General features: G+C 39.5%; 1 protein-coding gene across 1 annotated transcript in view; it reads right to left on the bottom strand.

The window, feature by feature from the left end:
• Positions 1–23,416, bottom strand: part of Chst9 (carbohydrate sulfotransferase 9) — a 265,911-nt gene extending 242,495 nt beyond the window's left edge. The window contains exon 1 of the mRNA XM_057789030.1: positions 23,285–23,416. The gene's annotated coding sequence lies outside the window, so the exon portion shown is untranslated. The remainder of the gene's footprint in view (positions 1–23,284) is intronic.
• Between the last annotated feature and the right edge of the window lie 399 nt (positions 23,417–23,815).

The following is a 23,815-nucleotide window of genomic DNA, read 5'->3' as shown; positions in this document are numbered from 1 at the left end:
CACCTTACTAGACTGGGAAGGAGGTGGCAGGTCCTTGGACTTCCCACAGGGCAGAGAACCCTGACTGCTCTTTGGGCTGATGAGGGAGGGGGACTTGATTGGGGGAGGGGGAGGGAAATGAGAGGTGGTGGCGGGGAGGAGGCAGAAATCTTTAATAAATAAATAAATAAGAAACAAAACAAAACAACAACAACAAAAAAGAAACCAAAAACCAAAACACAAAAACAATAGCAACATATTCTCCATTGGTCTTGGAAGCTGGACATCTGAAGTCAAGGTAGATTCAAAGCTACACATCTTAGACACAAAGGGAAGAGTGTTTGCCTCCCAGGCTTCTGGTAAGTCCAGGCATAACATGGCTTCTTAGATTCGATCGCTGCTATGACTTCACATGCCCTTTTCTCTTTGTGTTTCCTTTTCTCTTTAGAAATGCGACAGTACGCATACCAGCAGATTCTAAGCCCACTCAGATATTGCAGTATTATTTTACCTAGATATTTTTAAGCTAATTACAACAATGGAGGACCTTTCTCAAGGTAAGGTTCTGGGTGTTAGGATACGGGCATAACTTTGAGGGTCATCAGTTAATCCTTTACCCCAGCTGACTCTTGGCTACCCCAGTGACAATGATCATGTTACAGAGGATCTAGTCAAAGTGAAGAGCTCAGGCTCGACGACAATGGAAAATGATATTTTCAGTCTTACTGAATACGAATATAAAAGACTTACATAGTTCTTGCTATGCTGGAAGCCCTCTGGCTGCCCCGAAGAAGGCCAGCCTCGGCATAAGCGAGCATGGAGGAAGGCCAGGCTGAGAAGTCTGAAGACCAGGGGAGTAACTCTGCCTGGACTCTGCCTGTGCTTGCTCTGCCTCTGAATTTGTTAATTAGGAGAGCCAATACTTCCCCTTTATTTCTCAATCTATTACAAAGCAATTGCCAGTGGAGTGAGTAAACTAAGGGATAAATTATATGTAGCACACAGCAGTTTTGTCAGGATCATCAAAAGTAGATGGAAATAAATATGCTAACATTTCTTGAGCAGTTATTACACGCAAGGCACTGCTCTGAACGTTTCATATTGATAGTTTCATTCCCACAACAACCTTGTTTCCTTGCCAGACAATGTCTACATGACAGAGCCATTTAGCTACATTGTTTGCATAGTGTTCCTGAGAGATGAGGTAATGTGGACAGGCAGAGACAGATACCAGAAAGCCTTGCTGTCCAAAAGGTAGTGGTAGCTGTGTCCTGCAGACATCATGAGCTAACAAAAGATTTGAAGGAAGTAGAATGATTGCATTTGCTTTTGAGATGATCACTCAGAGACAATGTGAAGACTAGCGTGACAGGAGGGGAGGCCACAGACATTTGGGGAGAGATAGGGTAGAGTCCGAGAAGGAAGGCTGGATTGGATCACCTCATGTCCTCAGGTATTTTCATACTTTGGTATGCTTTTATCCTTTATTATTGTCAGTTTTTATCATGGTAGTTATGGATGTAAATCGGTGAGCCTGACTGCCTGGGTTAAAATCCAATTTGTACTCTAACCATCTTTTCAAACCTGGCCAGTCTAAAACTTCCATATGGCCCAGTTTTTTCTTTTTCAAGTCTACAGTATAAATAATGAAAGTACCTAGCATATGAGGTTGATATGAAGCTATCAAATTCAAGAAAACTTTTAGAAGTGTTCTTGCCCACAGAAGCCATCCACAGAATCACGATGTTGGTAGCTTTATGTCCTGTGAGCTAAGAACAGAATCAGCTGTTTCATAGACAGTTGATCAAGATTTGTTGAAAGATCTGGTATTTTTACTTTAAAAGGCACTCTAGCTTACTGAGAGGTTTGTTCTTTCAATCATATTGATTAAATCTAGTCAATAAATATTTATTAGTTCCCAGTATAAATAAAACTCTGTACTAGGAAAAACCAAGAGGAATAAGGTTTAATCACTGATCATTATGAGAGAATATTGTAATAGGTCTGCTCACACGTTGTCCAAGTTGATTGTAGTAGAGCTTTCTAGAACAACTCATAACAAATCTGTTGCCTCCTTTACATGACAGACTTTCCAATTACTGAAAACAATTATTCTGTCTGCCCTCAATCTTTTTTACTCCAGGATAAACAATAAATATATACAATTCCTTCAGCCATTCCTCATGGGACATGGTTTATGAGGCTTCAATCAATTTAATCATCCCTCCAAACACATTTGAGTTTGCTAATGCCTTCCTTTAAATGCAGGGCTCAGCCTCAGATACAATAATCCAAGCATGATTGAATGGACAAACAGGGCTATAAAAATCAGCACCATGACAAACGACAGCTGAACTTGAGTGTGTCTGTACAGGAAATGGGAGAATAAAACAGGTTACAGGATAGAGCCCAAGGGTTTCCTTCAGTTCAAATAAGAGGGAAATAAGAAACCTAGTGGGAATCCTAAAGTATCTTGAGGGATGAGACGTATAGAACTGTGATTAAGAAACTAAGGCAAGACATCATCACTATATGGTATTTATTTAATAAATAGACATTTTTACATTCTTTTTTATTGATTTTATTGAGCTATACATTTTTTCTGCTCTCCTCCCTGCTTCTTCCCTCCCCTCCAACCCTCTCCCATGGTTCCCATGCTTCCAATTTACTCAGGAGATCTTGCCATTTTCTAATTCATATGTAGAGTAGATCCATGTATGTCTCTCTTGGGATCCTCATTGTTATCTAGCTTCTCCAGGATTGTGATTTGTAGGCTAGTTTTCTTTGTTTTATGTTTAAAAACCACTTATGAGTGAGTACATGTGATAATTGTCTTTCTAGGTCTGGGTTACCTCACTCAATATGATGTTTTGTAGATCCATCCAATAAATAGACATTTAATATAACCTAAAACTGTGAAGAAGGGATTAAAGAAGAGCAGAAACAACGACTAACTATGGGTTGGCCCAGAAGAAAAATTTCAACAAAAGAAAAATGTAAGATCACAAAATGTGACTTAGTTAGGTGGAAAGCCTTTCAATGTGGGAACTGAACTTGGGTTCTCTGTGAGAGCTGCAAATATTCCTAACTACAAAGTTATCTCTCAGAGCCCAAAGGCTGAAAGGCCATGAGATTAAACTTTCAGAAATGAAAGCAAACAAAACACAGCGGCATTCAGAAGGTAACAGCAATGGAATATTGGGAAGCCATTCCTATCTGTCTGCTGGCTTCTTCTGCGAAAAGACCTGTTTATGTAAGATCATGAGTTACAGCCTGACACAGAATGGGTCAAGCTGGTGATGGAATGGCAATTTTTTTTTACAGCAAAATAACATCTACACTTACTTAATGTCAAATATTTAATATGATTTCAATGAAACAAATTCCCAGAATAAATACTTAACACTGAAAGTCTCATATTTCTTTAAATTTAAAGTTTTCCATATATGTTTTCAAATAAATTTTATAACAGTGACTCACTAAAGATTAAATTCAAATGTTACTGATTATCATCTGCATAAAATATGTTTTATCTTTTCTTACCTGCATACAACATTATTTTTAAATTTCCTTCTCTGCTAATTTCAGAAAGAACAAGATTCTGAAAAAGTACTATGTTTATAGAGAATCTGGTTTACTTAGACCATATATGATAGATACTTAATTCTGTTAATGTTTGGATACACTCTATATATTTGGGAGATTCTTTATTCTTCTTTATATGCTATCTAGGCATTACATTGACTGTTATTATATAATGTATCTTATAAAATTGTAATATTGCTTTCTAAACAGTAGTAAAACTCTATGACTAACACAAACTACTGTGAAACTCAGGTATGTGTGTATTCTAACATGAATATGATTTCCTTCTTGTACATTCTAAGGTGTGTGAGCCATGCACTCAATAGTTTAGCAATCATATACAGATATTTATTAGGTTCTACTGTGCACCATGGTTTTCCCTCTTGCTTTGTATCTTAAACCCCATGCAGTCATCTTCATCCATTTCATACAGAAGCAACATGAAGTACATTGGCAAAGGAATCTTGACTTTAAAATGGATAAATGAATTAAAAGACCCATACACTGGCAAAAATTGTACAGTAAACATCTTTTGGGATATTCTATTAGCACACAACAAAATCACGATCATGTCAAAATGTCAAAGACGTCTGCTAAGTCAGTTAGTGGGAAACTATACACAGAAACTTTTGATGCTGAAAAACAGAAGAAAGAACAATACAGGATCAGCACTCCAGGGAAGACCAGAAATATCTAAAACCATACGAAGGGAATAAAATACTGAGAAACACTAAAAATGCTATAAAGTTCACAAACATGACATTTTCGATGTTATTAATGTATTACTTTAGTTAATTCAGCTAAGTAGCCAATGAAAAGTATCTGTAGATAAATGAGGGCAGATCAAACACTTTCTTTTGTTTCTCTTCCCTCCTCAAATGCCTTTAAAAAAAATCAAGGAATTAGGGAGAAAAGGAGTTACAGAAACATAGATAAGGTAGGAAGAAATGCTTATATAGAGAGAGTTATACATTTTAGCACATGCGTTGCTGATAGTAGAGTGAAAACTAGCTTCAAATGCTGTAAAATGTTAGCCACTCTCTACGAGAGATAACAAGAAGATGCAAGATGCTGTCTGCAGCCACGGAATTGTGCACCGGACTTCTCAGGACCCTGTATTTAACAGAAAGAAATCAGATACAACAAAAAGCTCGTGTAAATGAAAAATGAAACCAAATGAAAAAGAAAAGTCATCAGAAAGGTTAAGAGATAAAGGCATTACTCAGAAAACAGAGTTAAGGGACAAACAGATGTAATTGTCAAATGAAAAGGGAGCAAGGCAATGAGACTAATGTAAGAGAGTCAACATCTAAGAATAAGGAATTCCAGATAGTGAGGGCCGAGAAGTGAAAGGAGAGACTATTATATACATCATGCGATGAAACTGCAGAGAAGTGGTGGTCACAACTCTCCCAATTTACAGAGGTCACTCTCAGACGTAACACAACGGATGACAAATGAACATATCAAGGGAGCAATACTTTGTTAATTTGGAGCACTGGGAGTAAGGAAATCTCACATCGCAGAGAATGATCAGAACGGCAACAGTGAGATTTGTTAACAGCAGCAGTGTCGGAAACTAGACAAGGTGGTGGCGCACAGACACATCCAAAATTCCCAACAAAACATGCACATCATGACATGTTAAATGTTAGCACATGGTATCAAACTCTCAGTCAAGAGTATATGCAAAATAATTATTGTCAGACAAGTTTTAAAAAAAATTGCCTCCCTATAATCTACATGACTGTCTCAAGGTGCAAAAGGGCTAAGAGCAGCAGAAGAAATAGGATGCAGAAAAGAATTGATCTAGAGGTGGGGAGTGGAGGGAGGTCAGAAACAGTTGTGGATGCTATGATGGTTAGTGTGAACTGCCAAGTTGATCAAACTTGTCAGACAAGGAAGTCATAGTTTTCGGTGTTGAGTTGGGGCAAGAAGAGCTAGCCCACTATGGGCAACACTGTTCCCTGAGGCTCAGTCCTGGACTGTAAGGGTTGAGAACAAAGCTGAGTAGTAAGCAAGTGTGCGTTCACTTCTCTGCTCTTGACTGCAGATGTGATATGGCAGCTGTTTGACGTTCCTGCCTCCTTGGCTTCCCCACAGGGATGGACTGTGACCTGGAACCGTGAGCTAAAATAAACACTTTCTCCCCTAGGCTGCTTTTCGCAAGGGTGTTTTCTCACAGCAAGAGAAATGAAACTAGGCCAACCCAAATGAAAGGATGGCTATTGGCAGGCTTAGAGGATATGTCTTTCAAACTGGAAAAGACAAGAGATCAGAGAGGTTGCTGAGAATAAAACTGGCCATGTGCTATTTTTCCTGGACACCTAGATAGAATATTTAGTTAATGATGAAGAGTTCTCTTGAGTCAATGATAGAGACTTAGAATCTTAAGAAAGTGTTAAAGCAAGACATTTCTAACTTCGCAGGGGGAAAGTTTTAAAATATATATATATATATATATATATATATATATATATACACACACACACACACATATATCACAGCTGCAAAATAAAGTAACATAAGACTGGTCTTTCTATCTTAAATCTTGGCAGAGTTATTACTAAGGATTTAGAATGAAAAAATTGAATAAGCAAAGAAAATGACAAACACATAGATTAATCAAAATTATTTGCTGATTAAAATAACAAGTATCTAATTTGTTGGAACAAAGGCATAGTCTAGGGGTTGAGTTCAATCTTTGAGAACACACTCACCCAACACATATATGTATCTATAAATGGATGGATGGATGGATGGATGGATGGGTGGGTGGATGTATTATGCACGCATGTATATATGTATGTATGTATGTATGTATGTATGTATATGGTGTGACCATTTTATTTTGTTAAGACATGCTCTTACTACATAACTGTGGTTTTTCTGGAACTTATGTAGATCAGGCTGGTCTCTAACCCACAGAGATTGTCCTGCCTCTACTGTCTAAGGATTAAAGGTGTGAGCCCCCATGTCTGGCAATGGTGTACCCTTGTAATCCCAAATTAGAAAAGGCAAGGACCGAGGCATCTCAGGAATTCAGACATCTCAGCCTGCTTGGGAATTCTAAACCAGTGAGAGACATTGTCTCAATAAAAAGGAGGATAGCACCTGAGGAATGACACCCAAGACTGAACTTTAGCCTACACACACATGTACACATACCTGCCCCAATACCTGCACTCATGGGCGCTGCACACAAGTAAACATGCATGCTCCTCTGTACACAAATATACAACATGAGAAAGTAAAACCCTAGATTATTCCTAAGTGCAAGATATCAAAATATAATAAATATTCCTGCTGAGGGACCAGGCCCGTGTTCTCTTTGCTCTTATTCCTGAACTCACTTCCAGGCTTTTTGTTTTGGTCCCTCTTACTATACAATCCAATCTGGACAGAAGCAGTCAGGTTACTCACTATCCAGCATCTAAAACATCCTTCACAATTCTCCACACTCTCTATTATCTACAGAGGAAACAGTACAGAAACAAAAGGACAGCAGGACTGAGGAGCTGGAGCAAGCTGGATGCCCGAGTTACTCCCTGAAGCAGAAGTTCTCCACTGATTATCAATGAGTAGAGTGAGAAGGGATCTTTATTGTATTTATAGTAAGCACCCAAGACACAGGCAGTAGGATCTCCTGACAAAAATAGGACACGTTAGCTTGACCATGGGCACATGTGCATTCATTTCTTGTTATTATTCTTTAAATTGCCTTTATATCATTTTACTTGGGTATTAAATAAAATATTTGATGTCAAAAATAGTGACTAGAGCTCTGAGACATGAGTTTATGGTGAGGCAAAGATCTTGTGACACATGATGAAACTATGAAATGTGAAGAGTGAGAAAATAACTAAATTTTCAATTAAGCAAGAAAAGCTCAATCCATAAACAAGTGGTCATGAAGCATGCCTGCTAAGTTCTCTAAAATCCACATAAAAAGCACATAAGGGTAATAACTGACAAATGAATTATTGAGCTTTTAGTTGAACATGAATTATTTTTAACAGAAACAAGAAAAGAGAATTGAGATATCTATTCTCTGGATGCTCTCCTGGGAACTATCAGTGTGGAAGGGCAAGGGACTGGTGGGCAGTGAAAGAATTTACGTTTAGACTGTGCAACAAGGAGAAAGTTTATTAATGCAATGAAAAGGACATCTGGGTGGGTCCTTACCAGACAGATGTCTACCTTGGGACATGGAGTTCTATAAAATTCATATTGTAGTTCCAAAGGGCTGTCCATTGAGATTGGATCAATGCGAGCTTAGACAAAAGTGCATGGTGGAAAACTATATGTTTTCCTGTTGAAACTCAGCATAACTGGGGCTGTGTGGTTGAGGAAAATAACATCCATTTCAACCATTTTTATTGGCTATTAGGATGGTCTCCCTGTTGAGGGTGCTGTGGAGGGAAATAATAAAAGGAATAGCCTCTAAATCACAACACAGTTGCAGGTTTTTGAATGCCGTAACAGGAGTCAGGGGCGTAAGCTTGTGAGGGTGTTTTAAAGGAGACCAGTACTGGAGCTGCAGGCAGACAGCGCCCCACCTCCTTTGATTACTGTCCTTGGTTTAAGAGTGGAAAGTAATCAGAAATGGTGTGTGGAGTAGAGACACAGGGGCCAGGCTGTGCAAGGGCAGAGGCGAAAGAAGGAGAAGCCCAAAAACATTGAGGAAGTAGAATGTGTGGTATGTCACCCCGGCATAAACTCCCTGACCATGGAACCTAGCTAGTCGCAGTACCAACTAAAAGAATTAAGCATGGAAAACAGCAGTGAAATGCTACCACGTGAGCTCTGGTTCTATTTGAATAGGAAAATACGAGATTGACATAGCACAAATATAACCAAAATCTAAAATGAAGACAGGGAGTGGGTGGACCCTATATCTTTAATTTATTTGTTTAATATGTAATGCAGCTGATCTGAGGTGGAAGCCGTGTACAGTCCCATGCAGTGTCATGGGGATTTAGGGTTCGTGGAGTGTAGATGCTCTAGAATTCATTTCACTGTGGGTGCTTGTTTTAAGCAGTGAACATACCACAAAGACAAAATCCAGTTAGTAGTGATTACCGTATGTAATGATAAGAGTAGTGCCAAGGTCAAGATCAAGGGTTTATGTTTACTTACGATAACTGTAATTTTGAGTATAGTTTACCTTGGTGAAAGATTCACAGTGCTACTTTGCAAATTCTCCTATGGTTGCACACTTTACTATGTGTACAAGCAGCAAAGTACATTCTCCACTGCTTGTTTTATTTATCCTTTCAGAGACTTTAGGTACAATGACCTATTAAACATCATGAATGAAATATAGTCACATACTTGGTCTAGAAGTCTGCATTCTGGTTGCAGGCAATTCAAATACACTTATACCATCTAGAATTATTTCCTCAGGCATGATCATTTACATGGATTTATTATCAAAAGTTTCCATTTGTGCAAAGTCTTATTATCATATGTGTATATGCAATAATTTAGAGTACAAATAGCTTCTAGCTAATAATTACCTACACAAATTGTTTGCAGAGCTGTTTTCTTTTAATAGCAAATTCTATATGGAAGTCTGCCTTCCTATAACTATAAATTCATACAACTTTTAACTTATTCATGGTCTTGAAACTTTAGAAAAATGAAATAAAATATTAACAGTTTAATAAGACCACTAAATTCAATTTCATCCAGTTCTCTTAAGTCTTAGAATTCTCTCAATAGCACTAAGGGTATCATTTATTTTACTACAGATATAAATATGAGTGGAGGGAGGAGAAAAGGGGGCAGGAGAACAAAGCTACCATTACTTTTGTTTGAAGATCAAGACTCCATAAAAACAGGTTCCCACCTTATAACAATTTGTTGCTCTTTTCCCCTTATCAGAACAATATCAACATTAGACTGATCACTGATATTTGAGATCATAAAGCCTGAAGATCAGCTATAAAATTTTAGTATGAAGATCTCACTATAGTGAAATTTAAAACAGTATGTATGGGTTATGCATATCAAGGGAACAGGTCTCACACATCTCTCAGAAACCTTTTCTCTTTGCTACTATTATAGTAATATAGTATAGCATAATTTATGAATTATGCTATAAAATCTGGCACAAAATAGCTATCAATAGTCTTATAATTGGTTTACTATTTTGCATACTAAGATGTAAGTTGTGTACCATGACATACGGTAGATGATGAATGTTTTCATTCATAGAGGATCACTCCATTTTTTCTGATTATATGAAGATGCCATCTGAAGGAATCCTAAAAAATACATTAGTACCAGGGAGTATTCCTAGAGAGTCCAGTCCAGGACGATAGTATAAACTTTAACAGTAGGAGGAAGTGTTTACATAATTATTTTAAAATTGACATTTTCCTCAAGAAGTAAATTAATTAAATTAATTACTTCTTTTATATATGCATATATGTACACATATGTATATATGTAATTTGAAATTAACTTATATATGTTTATATGTATACACACATACATACAAGGACATATATGTATTAGTTTGATGTTGAACTGGTCCTCAAGTTTTTGTCGAGTGAATGGAGAGTTGATCTTTATAATTATTATATTTTATTTATTTTGTGTTTGGCATGTATGTGCATGTATGAGGGAGCATGTGCTATAATAGCATGCATGTAGAAGTCAGAGGAAACCTTTTGGGAATCAGTTCAACTTCTCCATTTTCTGGCTATTGGCCTGAACTCAGGTTATCTGGCAAAGCAGCAGGCACCCCCACTGACCTTTCTGGTTTGAGTGCTTTGATGAACTAATGTTATTGGTTTAGTATCTTTTCTGATATCTAAACATTAACACCTTTGCCAGCTTTTAACAATGTGCCATGTGAACCTCTCTGGGTCTTTAGTACCGTAGAGCCCTGGCCAGAGGTGAATGGTGTTCATACTGCGGTCTACTTTGTTCTACACATAAGCACCCATGTTTAGGAAGGAGATGTAAGAAGAAGAAGAACAAGAAAACCATATTCCCATCAAAGCCTCATTCAAGTCAGTATTTCTCATGCTAAAATGTTCTCAAGTATAGCTGGAATATGGGAAATATTATATCTTTTGATATTGTCACCATGCATGGTCTCCTATATTGGCTAAAGCATTGCCTAAAGCATATTATTTTAAGGGACCACTTTTTCCTGATATGCTTTTAAATTTTCTTTTTGAGACAGTGTCTCACTGGCCTCCAAGTAGTAAAAGACCTTTTATCTCTTATGTGGAATGAATATATCAGATACTTTCAGGAATGTTACTAATTGGCTAAACCACTTTTGTACACAATAGCTCAAGTGCTATGGAAAATCAATCTTATTTGCAAAGTTGGTTGAGAACTGTAGAGTATCTCCCTTGGTTTTTCCTTTGACAGGTGCCTAAATCATGAATGTAGCCATAAGAAGAAGAAGACTATGCAAATCTCACCTAGATTCAACGGTTCCTAACATTTTGCCATATTAAGTTATTTCCTTTCCTCACGTTTGTTTTTCACTTTAAAGCAAGAGGAAGAGACCAAATGATTTCACCTCCAATTACGTCCAGTATTGGAATGCCTCTCAAAGATATATTCTCCTATAAATTCCCATAATGGTTGTCACTCAAATTTAATATAGGTCTAATACTGTTATAGGTACTACAGCTCAAGTTCATATTTCACAATTATCCCAACATTCTTCATTAAAACTTTTCTCATATCCAGAGTCTAATCAAGAAGGATAGGGCACAGATAGTCACCAGGTCCCCTTTAGTTCTGTAGTCTCTTCCAGGATTCTTGTTTTTGAAAAATGGCACTCACATTTTTTAAGTACTAGGTTGTACTGACAAATTTCTATCAATTTGAGTTTGTCTGAGTATTTGTGATAGTTGGATCCTGGCTAACTTTTGGGTTTAGACAGTATTCTGAAGAAGGGAGTTTGTTCCTCCACTAGAGATAACGAGCTTGAGCACATGGTTAAGCTGATACCTGTCTGAAGGAGCTTTCTCCTTTGTGTCAAGAGGTCAGTCAAGGAGCTGTCTGAGATAGTGGGAATCTTCTGTCCAGGAAACATTTCCCCAGCAATGCGATATTTGTTAATATCCTTACAGTAACAGTTACAGAACTCGACATTTAATGATGGGTTGGATGACTCAGTAAAGTGGAGACTGCTCACTCTGCCTTCCCCAGTCTGCACAAGCACACTGCAGGCTCATGGGATCCTGGATTTTTTTTTCCTTCAGTAATGTTCTCTAATTCTTTATACACATTGCTACTTCTCATGCACAGAAGATCTTAGATTTACCTGGTGAGAGGCCATTATTGCTCTTATGTCCCTTTGATGTGCTCTCATCAATTTTGAGCACTTTCTTTCTCAAGTGACTCCCAACACACTGAGAGTGAAGAGAGAAAGAAGACAGGAATGCGCAGCTTGGGGAGGTTATAAAGAAAATGAGCGAGGCCTCTTAAACCACAAGCATTTGTCTATCTCTTTACTTGACTATGAAGGTGGTATGTGTGTGCAGAATGTCCCATAGGCTCATATATTTGAATGCATCAGTGAGTTGCACTACCTGAGAGGGATTAGGAGTGTGGCCTTGTGGGAGTAGGTGTGGCCTTTTCGGGGGAAGTATGTCACTGGGGCTAGGCTTTGGGGTTTCCAAAGACCAAGCCAGTCCCAGTGTCTCTCTCTTCATGCTGCCTTCAGAGCTGGAGGTAGAAGTCTCAGCTACCATGTCTACCTGAGGACCACCATACTACCTACCATGAGTGTTACTAGAACTCTGAAACTGTAAGCCAGCGCCAGTTAAATGCTTTCCTTTAGAAGAGTTGCTGTGGTCATGATGTCTCTTCATAGCAACAGAACACTGGCTGGCTCAGGCATATAGCATATGTGCAAGAATGGCAACTTCTTATTATATAAATAAGTAAGTAAATAAATAAATGTATGTTCAGCCAGCATTTATTCTGCAAATATTTACTTCACCCAATTCTGAGGCAAGCACTCTACTGTATTACTTTTCTAGGAATACAACAACCATCAAATTAGATGAGTCCATACCTTAGTGACCAATAAGTCACTCTAATGAAGAAATACTGAAGGATATGGATACATTACTATTGAATATTTATGCATACAAATATATGCATTTGTGTGTTTGTGTATAAATGTACCTGATGAGGGATTTGACTCACTTGAGGAACTGATATGTGAGTTGCTATATTGAAAACATCAACTAATAATGAATCGGGCACTTTCTGGGCATGGTTCTTAGATTGTATGAGCATGAGAAAGAGCCTGGTGAGTTGGAACAAGTGGAAGCCAGTCAGACAGCTAGGGCTGAGGGAAGAGGGTGACTGGTGAAGAGATGGAACTGCAGGAGAGATGGGGCTCACTGGGCTTCAAGAAATCGGGTGCACAGTTTTGGTCCTTGCCATGAATAAAATAATGGTGATCTATGCAAGAGATGTGTGCAGTCAAAGGAGTGATGACTATCTTTGCTATGGGGAGAGGTTCGTCTTCCTGTGTTAGAGGTGGGGCAATGTCAAACCATTTCTGAAACCTTGCCTAACATACTGAAGCCTATGAGATTGACAAGTGTGACAGCTTATACTTCAGTGGTGACAGAGCATGCTAGTAGTGACTTTGGGAGCAATTCTCAAGACACAATGAACTTGATGGTAGCTGGAGGAACTGTCAAGGCTGGAACCCTGACTTGAAATTTTGGAGGTTTGTGCAGAGGACAGGAGGAAAGATGTTCCGTGTTTGATTTGGGAAACTTATAGAGGTGTTCTGAGCTATGCCTTTGGTTTCCAGAGTATTATATATTAAATATACACTGATAATTCATGAAATTCTTATTGAACAGTACCTAATATCTATGTGTGGGGAAACCTCCAAAAAAGACCAATTCCTGCAATTCTAAATTGATGATCTTTGATCCTCGGGAGGTAATTGATGTCCAAGTTCATTTCTTCTTTGAATGTTGCTGTAATTTTCCAATAATCAATGTCAAAAATTAACTTTGCCAGACTTTCATCAAGTGATATATTTGTAGGCTCAAGTTATACAGTATAATCTAAGTACAGATGGCTACTTAACTATTTAATAATTGTTCATCTTGGGCTCCAGATACATGGAGCAGGAGAAACCCCAGCAGTTTGTTCAACTGACTCCAACCTTGCAGAGCTGGTCTCAGAACAGTAATCACTGACAAGCAAAGTCTCTAGCTGAAAAGAAAAGTGCATATGGCATAAGGAACAACAACAGGATATAGGCGGTGCACTTTCAGTTCGAAAACAGCCCTAACAGGTAGGTTTTATTAATTTTTATTTTATTTTAGGAGTGTTTTGCCCACATATATTTCTGCATTCCAGATTTGTGTCTAGTGCCATATGTGTACTGGAATTCAAACTCAGGTCCTCTGAAAGAGCTTTTTAATTTCTGAGTCATCTTCCTAGACCCTAGGTTTTAATTTTAGTACTTAATAAGTTGATCTTTGCAGAAATAAATAAATTGCTTACATTTTAAGTTCCTATTTAAAGAATTCTGTAGGGAAACTCAAACCTAAATTTATTTAGAAATGTTTCTAAAATTCACTATCTTTATTTTTATTTTGAACTTAACTTTTAAGGTATGAAGATCATTTTTTCTAAAAATTCATAGATGATGTTTACTTAAAATAAGCCGACACCACTTTAATTCCTTGTGGAGCCAAAATTAAGGAAGAAAAATGACAGACTTGAGTTTTGGGCTAAGTGGACTTAAGGACTCCCTGTAAAACTCTTGGGAAAGTACCCCATTCTTGGATGAACAGTGTTGTCTCATTTCACTAACATCAGCAGAAGATTCTGAGATGTCCTCACCATGCAGGACAGGCTTTTTCCTTTTCTTAATTTATGTTCTGCAGAATTCAGCTAAGAGTAACACCACATTTCTACGGTAAACAGAGCTCATGTGAATGGATGGTGGGTTGCCTTGGGTCTGTTCATTCTTGTTTGGTTGGAAGTGTCACCCCAGTTGCTGGCATCCATCTACCCCCAAAGCCTGGAATGTTTGGGTTAAGACCACACTACAGTCCCTGGCATCCATATATCCAAAGAGTCTGGAATGTTCAGGTGGAAGTTCCATCCCAAGCTCCCTCCCCTGGGATCATCTCAGTCCATATCTTTCCCCCAGAGATGCTCACAACCACTCCCACAGGGTATTTAAACAGTATTCCAGAGAACAAACATATGGTTTTCTGGGTATTCCTTCCCTGTCTCCTCTCTGGGGGACTAGAGATCTACCTGAGTGCATTGGTATCCATTAAATCTGGACTTTTTTAAATTTTGTTTGATTTGGTCTGATTTGGATTATTGTATCGGAGCAGAGGTTTATCAGGGTGCAAAAACCTTTTTAACTTTGACAAAGATTATTCTCTTGAATCACAAAATTAAGAGGAGAGGAGTACTGAATTTCATAATCTTTGCCTTTATTCTTTCCATGAATAAAGTAACAGAACAAGAAATAGCAGATACTCCAATACATTTCACTGCCTTTATAGTTCTTCATGGAATGATAGAAGGACCTCTTCCACTTAGCACCCTGCAATCCCACAATGCAACTTCACCTTTCTTCAACTCCCTGCACTGCTGTACCCACATTAGAAACTGTAACAAAAGTAGAGCAATGTCAGGGCTCAGAGGGTGAATTTGGGCCATTCAATTGACCATGAATCAGGCTTCCAGTACCAATGAACTAAACACAGCAAAACAGTCACAGGGCAAACTGCGTTCTTTACCATGGTTGCATCTCTTTCGCAGGAAAAGCTACCTCTCAGATGGGAATCAGTATAGAGAATCTAGGGCTCTGTCAGAGTAACTAGTTACCCACATACACAGAAAGACAAACAATGAACTCCATCAAAGTGCTTCTGCCTTAAAGAGTGAGATACACATGTTCTGAAAGACACATCATATTGGGAAATATCTATGGAAACAAATATCTTATAATATGGTCATTTAATCAAAGTTGCTTGTTTAACTCTAGTACTGAAATTCCATATTAAGTCCTTAGTCTCACAAGTAGACATATATGACCATAAAGAATATTAGATGTAAGAGCATATAAATTGTATTTTTGTTTCTATCTGTGATCTTACAAAACTCTGTATTACATGTATATCTGCACACACACACACACATACACAAACACTTCAAAACTATCTCACCTCTTTGTAAATACTACATTTTTGCCACGATACAATAAGTTGGTATGCTTTCAGGTTGTAAACATTGCAAAGATTAAATATCTAAGGCAGACAATGAAATTCTATGATCTCTCAACTCCTATATTCTAGCAAGGACACATTTATTCCAAGCAGTATAACTAAAGGCTAATTCAATAGTTTACTTCAGTTGGCAGTAGATTTTGGCCTCTGCTGTAAGCATTCTTCAAAGCATTATATATTATGTGTGACTTCTATTATTGGACTAGTGCAATTTCTTGTTTGCCTAAGCATATTTCAAGAACATTAAAAAATTCTACTTTAATAACATTTCTTTTCCTATTTCTACTGTCTAAAATTATATCTACATATATACAAATATAATATAGACACACATACACAAAATACATGTGTATAAATTTATATACATATAGTTCATACTAAATATATATTTGATATATATGGAAATCTTAAATGCTTTCTAGAGACATGAATTTAAACAAAGCTAATGATTAAGAGAATTAATATATTAACCCACTTATACACTAGTAGTCACTACTCAAAGTTAAATACAAATAAATATATTCCTAAGAGAAGTAAGTGCCAGAGACCTTTTACAAATGTGACAAACAACAGAAGCAAAGCAGAACACAAGCCTGAGTCGGAGGACAATGGAGTCCATGGCTCTGGGACACCCCTGACAGGACACCGGTAGGTAAGTGGGTTGGTTCTACTTAAAGGAAGTGTGAACAGACAGGAGGAGCACGGGAAATACCTCAGCCTACAGGAAGACCCTGTTTCCCTAGCTCTATGGCAGGGCCTTTGGATAATCTTAGGAAGGAGTCACAATGCGAGTCAGCTGGGCAGTGGCTTTTGCTTCTCAGTAGGAGGTCATGGGGGCCCACAGAATAAAATGTCCCAAATATTTCATACAATTGCACTGTTTCTCTAAACTGGACTTCCGAGTATCAAATCATAGAATGGTGGTCATCACACTTACACGTTTGTTAAGCGTTTCGACCAAAGCCTAGTAACTTACAGTAGGGTTGCAGGGGTACGAAGCCATTCTGGTACTCTGTCTCCCGACTCTGGAGCAGAAACAGTACAATGTAATAGAAATAAAATGGAGTAACAGAACGAAAGGTGTTACTAAATTGTTTCCAGTGCAGTGAAGTCTCACTTGTCACCAGCCCCATGGAGGTAGTGGCGGAGCCCTTCAAGTAGAGAAACACAGTGAAATGCTCCATGGAGCAGTCAGAATTTTGGAGACAATGGGTTAAAAGCGCTCACTTTCTTCTTTGCAAAACACCTCCAGAATTTTTCTGCCCCAACTGTCTGTATTTGACTTGGCAAATGTTCCCTTTGTGACAATGAGAACCATTTCCTTCTTCCTGCTCCATACAGGTAACTGCTGTGGTTAATCTACCTTCATTTCAGTCTACTCTCATTGTTTCACCTTCCAGGCTTTCCTACACTCCGTTTCTTCTAATATTGTTATTTGTCTTAAATTTAAATTTGTTATGTGTGTATCTACAATAGCGTCCATGCATGCACATGGTTCTGGCTCCACTCTGTGTCCGAGCAAACTCATCCCTAAGCAACACAGAGAAATGCAAATCACAGACCACTGTTGTCTTCAATTCCTTTTCATTATTGATACTTTCACTAACTGTATTAGTACAAATTACATTTCAGAATACTAATAAAGTAACATAAAATATTTGTGTTTATAAGAAGGTCGAGACTAAGGACTGAGGACCAAGTCCAATGCAGGTGATTGCTTAGGGTTTGATGTGAGACAGCCAATCAGACCTCTGCATTCATCCACAGCTCTGCACCATTTCACTTCGTAACTACTGCAGCCCAGTGATCCTGTCCCACCCGTCCATCGCTCTGTGGTTTGCTATGCAGTGCGTGACTGGAGTGAGTCAGAGTAGCTGTCTAGCTTTTTCTCAGCTACTCATTACCTGTGTGGTTGGTCTTCATCCACTCACGACAATCCCTCTGGGTCGCCATCATCATTTACTTAACTATTAAATTAGAATAAATTATTTCTGAGGTCTTTTAAGCTCTGTGAAAAATGTATAATTTGCATTCTAATGCTTCAGCATTGACCAGGAGAAATTGATTCCCATAATAAATTTATTATAAAACGTATCCTATATGTTTCAATTTTTATATTTCCAACCACAATATTTCCTTTAAAATACTCATTCTAGTCTAGTTTTTTTTTTTTAAATAATCCCATGCTTTATAAAACCCAAAATGTATCCCCCACATTTAACAGAAAGTACATTTATTCTGAGGACATAGCCTCCATTCTGAAGGCTACATCCTTCTCTATTGCCATTCTCTCCACGTCTATAAAAGCGACAATTTGGCTGTGAATTCTTGCAATAAAAATGATCGTATCTGCTTTTCCAATCATATAGCTTTGGCATTTCCAACCTTTGACACAGCAGTTTCCTGATCCTTTTGAGTCCACAGGGTCAGTGACTCTACAGTCTACATACAACTAAACACTGACTATAAACAAAGCATTTAACTGCAACTGCTGTGTGCGAATCAGCTTCTTGTTCAAGAAACTATTTCATCCAAACCAATTTTGCCCTAGAGCTTTTGAAAAACACAATAGAAATCTGTTAAATTGGCAGCCTTGGGGAACTTCACCTATTTTATCTAACTGGGTCCACATAACCGTGGACACTTGAAAGCGGCCCGTTGACGAAATGTAGTTTTGATCTGGAAGTAGGTACAGAGATCAAACGTGCCAAATCCCTTACTCAGATGGCTTCTTGCTGCCGTTGCTTTTGCCATTTCATCCACGAGGCTTGGGGATGTCACTCAACACCAGACACAGGTGTGAGCTTTCGGAAACACTAGAAAATTCCACTTTATAAAGCCTATAAATTAATCCGTTTCTATTTAGCTTCCATAAAGGCTCAAACATATTACTAACACTTAGATGTTAAGTGAGAATAAGTTCTCAAATTGTGACTAAACCACTCTTACCTGGCGGCTAGGGAGATGGCTAAGTGGCTGAGGTGCAGGGTTCAAGCATTGAGTGCTGGGAGTAAAAAACTGGGAGTGAAAGTTCCTGCCTACAATCCCAGCTTTGGGAGGTGAGACAAGGAGGTGAGTCCCTGGAGACCACTGACCAGGTAACAGAGCCAGTCAGTGGGCTGCAGATTCAATTATTAACTCAGAAAGTAAGGTAAAGAGCAATAGAGTCTAGCTTTGGCCTCTTATGCACACACAAACATAACACACACACACACACCAAACACACCAAACACACACCAAACACACATTAAACACACACCAACAACCACAAAAATAACCTCTCGTTTTTCCAGGAATATATCCAATACTTAATGTGTCCATTAAATGACATACAATACAATCTTGATTATCTTGTGAATTATACATAATTCACTGGAAAGTTACTGTTCCAGATTTGCTTATTTCTGACATCCAGCTTGTTTCTGGGCAAGGTGCCCACCTACCCCACCTCCTTAGAAACTGGTTTTTGGTGTTTGAGGCATGTAAGCTCATTTTAAAAATTAACCTAAACAAAAACAAAATTAGAAAGGCAACTTGTCCACAATAACAATGGAAATCTTTTTCAAGCTAAACACGTAACATATTCTAAAGACAAACACAAATGACTTTTTAAGTAACCATGATTTTAGATTATCTTTTCCTGTATTCCCCTCATTACAATGAATAATTCAGAGTACCTACTATCCATGGTAAAACAGTTTCCCTCAATAATTCATTTTTAGTACACCAAAAAAGAAGAGGTAACACATTCTTGTGTTAGAAACAAAGATTTAAATTAGACCATATTTTAAGGGCAACTTTATGTTCAGAATTATCTATAGTTTGGGTTTATTCTCTTCGGTGCAGTGTTCCTTCCAAGCTAAAGTCCTCAGATCTTCAAAATAAGCATAGTCCATAGTGTTACGGCAACAAGAAGCCCTGTCGCGGGTTTTCATTACTGCTTAGGTATCAAATATTTGCAATCTGACAAAACCACCATTACCTTTTTCCTAAAAGCCATAAAAACAGTTTGGAGTACTGCACCCAGATCTGAGGTAAAGCAATATACCTAACATTCTGTCTCTCCTGAGAACTTAATTTTGGGTGATAAATAATCCCAAATGTTTGGAGGGATAGGGCAACTACTGAAGTGTCTGAAGTGTATGAACATGTACACACACACACACACACACACACCATACAGCTTTGATTTGGCAATTTTTATTTTCTAATGACTTATAAATAAACATGGGGCTGATGAGATGACTTACAGTAAAATTTCATTCTTTGCAAAAAGTAGTCCACAGTGGTGCAACCCTGTAATCTCAGAGCCAGGAGGTATGAACAGACAAATATGGGGCTCACTGGCAGGTCAGCCCAGCCTAACAGAGAGCTCCAAATCAATGAGAGACCTCGTCTCAAAAGACACAGGAGATGAAACCTCAGGAGGAAGAAGCTCCAAGATTGTTTCCTAGCCTCCACATGTGTAGGTACTCATGCAAAAACACTCACACAAGGAGCATGTACAGATATACAAAGCTGTTTCTATTATTTGGGTTAGAGAAAAATTGCTCCAAATGAGGAATTGAATGAGGGGGATTAAAAACCAAACCTTTCTCAAATGATAACACATACAAAATAGAAATTGTTGGTTCATTTGTCAATTTCAGGCATGCTGACTTACTCACAACAAATACAAAAATGTCAACTCCTATATCCATAAACCATCTTTGGTAAACTAACCTATGTTATTCATGCATGATAATATTTGTGGGAGAAGTGCTATGCATAATTTAAGTATAACTAAGGTGTGTGGTATGTGTCTGTGTGTGTGTGTGTGTGTCTGTGTGTGTGTTGGGGGAACTGGGAAGGATCAGGATGTGTAGACATTTTAGAGAAGGTTTGTCACTCAGGGTGGGCTTTGAGGTTTCAAAAGACTGGAGCCATTCCCAGTAAGCTCTGCTTCCTGGTTCTGGATTAAGGTGTGAGCTCTCAGTTGTTTTTACTGCCAGTCCCTTTGCTTCACCATCATGGACTTTCACCCTCTTAAACCATAAGCTCACATAGCACTTGCTTTTATAATTTGCTTTGGTGAAGGTGTTTTATCACATCAGTAGAAAACTAAGTATGTGTGTGTGTTGTGAATGCACAAGGGGAAGGTCAGGGGATGGCTAGACGGAGTCTGTTGTCTCCTGTATGTCGGTCCTGGTAAATGACCTCAGGTCATCAAACTTGGCAGCAAGCTCCTTAACCCCAGTGAGCCATTCCTCTTTCCTTATGTGTATTTAGTTAAATGCCTGGAATATTACATTAGTTTTCTGTTTTGTAATTTTTTTCTCCAGGAAGATGGCACACCCAGGAGGCAACCACAATCACTCTTAGAGATCAAGACATGCTTCACGTATGTCTTCAGAGCACCAAATGATGCCCATTGTAACTACGAAGCAAATAATACCTCCAGAAGGCTCTTGTAGCCGTGTTAACGTCCAGCTTCTCTCTAGCAGCAAACGATGGGAGTACAAAGAGTCAGATTCTCCTGGAATCTATGCAACCCTTCCCAGATGACTCAAGACTTTTGATTTCTTCCTTGGTTGAAACCAAAGGTTTATGGGAGAAAAGTAGCAGCCTGACAGCTTGGGTCAAACTCGACACCAGTGTCAGCTTTGCAGGGATGCTCAGGCAGAGGTGTGCAGTGAGTAAGCATGCCTGAATCCTCGTGAGGACAAAATATTGCACTGTAAGGGAGTGGGAGAGAGCAGATGGTTGGAAATGATTTAAATGACTCGTTTTTGGACTGTCACCAAGCCCCTCTATCACACAATATGATGTTCACTTAGTAAATACCAAATCCATATGCAAGGTACTCATTTCTGAAGGAGGCTACTACCCCATGAAGATGATAAAAAGCAAAGGAAATAAGAAAAAATTCTCATTTTTCTCTAGGTGCTTGATAGGTGTCATTTCTTACTGACTGTATTCAGTCAAAATGTTTCCCATTTGATGATAGTTTATTTTCCCTCAATTACTAAGCAAGTTCAAGTGTTCAGGTATTGTGTTTGAAAATAACAATTTTCAAGCTTTGGGTAGAATTAGGAATTTGTCCTGTCTTAAATCGATTCATCTTGGCTGTAACACTTTACCTAATAAGCAATAGTAAAATCCGATAGTTGGGTACGTTTGACCATAGAAAACAATGATATTCTTCTTATCCTCGATTTGGTAGACAGGCATATGGTGTTATGATTACACTGGGGAAGCGGCAGGTGGCAGGGCCATTGAATCAGGGAGACAGATAAATATTAAATATGGTCACACTGTGTTTTGTGTGAGTCTACAAGTCCATGTTCTTTAAGCCAGCAGGAAGAGGACTAGTAAAGATAAAATTGCATAGTTCTAGAACAATGTAATGTTAAGGGTTAAAGAAGAAAAATAGATACTGATTAATCTAATCACTCTGCCTTAATTACTAGATAGCAAAAGCAGAGAAACAAACAAAAACCAAAGAACAAAACCCCATCAAAAGGGGGAGTTTCCTACTAAACACCCACAATGTTTTGGTTTGCACCCCTTAATCTTATGGGGTGGAGGTGGGGTTACTTACAGAAACACACTCTATTCCTTTCCCCTCCATTCCTTCCCAAACCTTCGGACTGCTTCAAGCACAATTTGCCCATGGGAGGCTTGGGACCATCTGACTATGATCTGAGGAAGAGGGGCGGCATCTGTAGACTCCACACTTGGGAATTTAGTTGGAAATAATCCCTGACAGGCATCAGAGTTACTTTTTAGCCCTTCTCGAGAAACATGCTGGCGGGCAGGATATTCAAAGCTGGCAGAAGAGCTGTGGGGAATGGTGCAAAAGAAGCCCCCCCCCCCCCACACACACAACAGTGTAGAAAGCACTGTACCCTTCCCCCCTCACCTGCTTCACACCTGAGGCTCACTTGATCCTCTCCAGTCCTCTGCTCAGTCACCATCCAGCCCGGGCTAGGAACTTCCTTCCCACCTGGCTGGCAGTCTCTGCAGAGTTGCTGGAGTTTGGGGCCAGGGCAAAGGAGGCACCAGGCTAGGGACGCTCAACTTCCAACAAAACAAGCCAGAGGACTGGACAGACCGGTGCTAGGAAACTTGACACTCTTCCCTCGGGTGTCCTGTCCCCACGAGGGTGTGTCTCCAGAACCCTGGAGCTCATGGTACCTCTCCGGGGCGCTGGGGCTGGGGTGGTGAGCAGGATTCATTTTAGGTAGCTACTAAACCCCAGAGTGCATGCAGCAGCCTTCTTTCCCTCCCCTTGCACGTCCAACAAAGTGGATTGAAGTGGTTTGCAATGCCCCAAGATACCATCTTCTGCTTCTGGGGTGATGAAGCCACAAAGGTGCCATGCACGTCTCGCCCACCCAACGCCACACCCACCGCAGTGCCCAGAGGCGCCCGGAACCCGGCTACCGCGCATCCCCTACCCCCAGTGTGGTTACCTCCGCATCCGTCCCTTGCGCCTTGCAGGTTCCGCTCCCGGAGAGCCGACTGAGGAAGAAACTTGCCGGCGCTCCCGGGCAAACTCTCTGGGACGTCTCCGCACGGCTGGCCGCTCGGTGTTGTGCTGGAACGGAGCACCAGGGGAGCAGGGCAGCGTGGGCACCACAGATCGCTGAGCCGGGAGGGCTGGGGCTGCGGCGCCACCTACGAGCCCGCCTGCTCCCGCTGCTGCCAGCCGCGCCCCCGCCCCCGCCGCCCCGCAGCTCCGCCTCCCGCCTTTTATCTCCCTCCCTTTAGCCTGGAGGGCTCCTGCTCAGACTGAGCCCCCGTGTCCGCCTGCCCTGGGTGCATCCCGTGACTTAAGTGACTTCAGGCTCACTGGCGACAGGAGTCTTTGCCTGTCCTTACCGAAGGCACCTTTGCTCTTCTCGCGGTTCCTTCTGTCTCTAGGGTCTGTCCTGAAGGACAAGTCAATAGGTTATCTCAAAACAAAGCTTGCAAAGTCTTCAGAATTTCACTAGCTTGAGCGG

This window comes from Chionomys nivalis, chromosome 14 (genome assembly GCF_950005125.1).
Source record: "Chionomys nivalis chromosome 14, mChiNiv1.1, whole genome shotgun sequence".
NCBI classification, from domain to species: Eukaryota; Metazoa; Chordata; class Mammalia; order Rodentia; family Cricetidae; genus Chionomys; species Chionomys nivalis.
The sequence above is the reverse complement of the archived record's forward strand: the minus strand, read 5'-3'. Positions and strand labels throughout refer to the sequence as shown.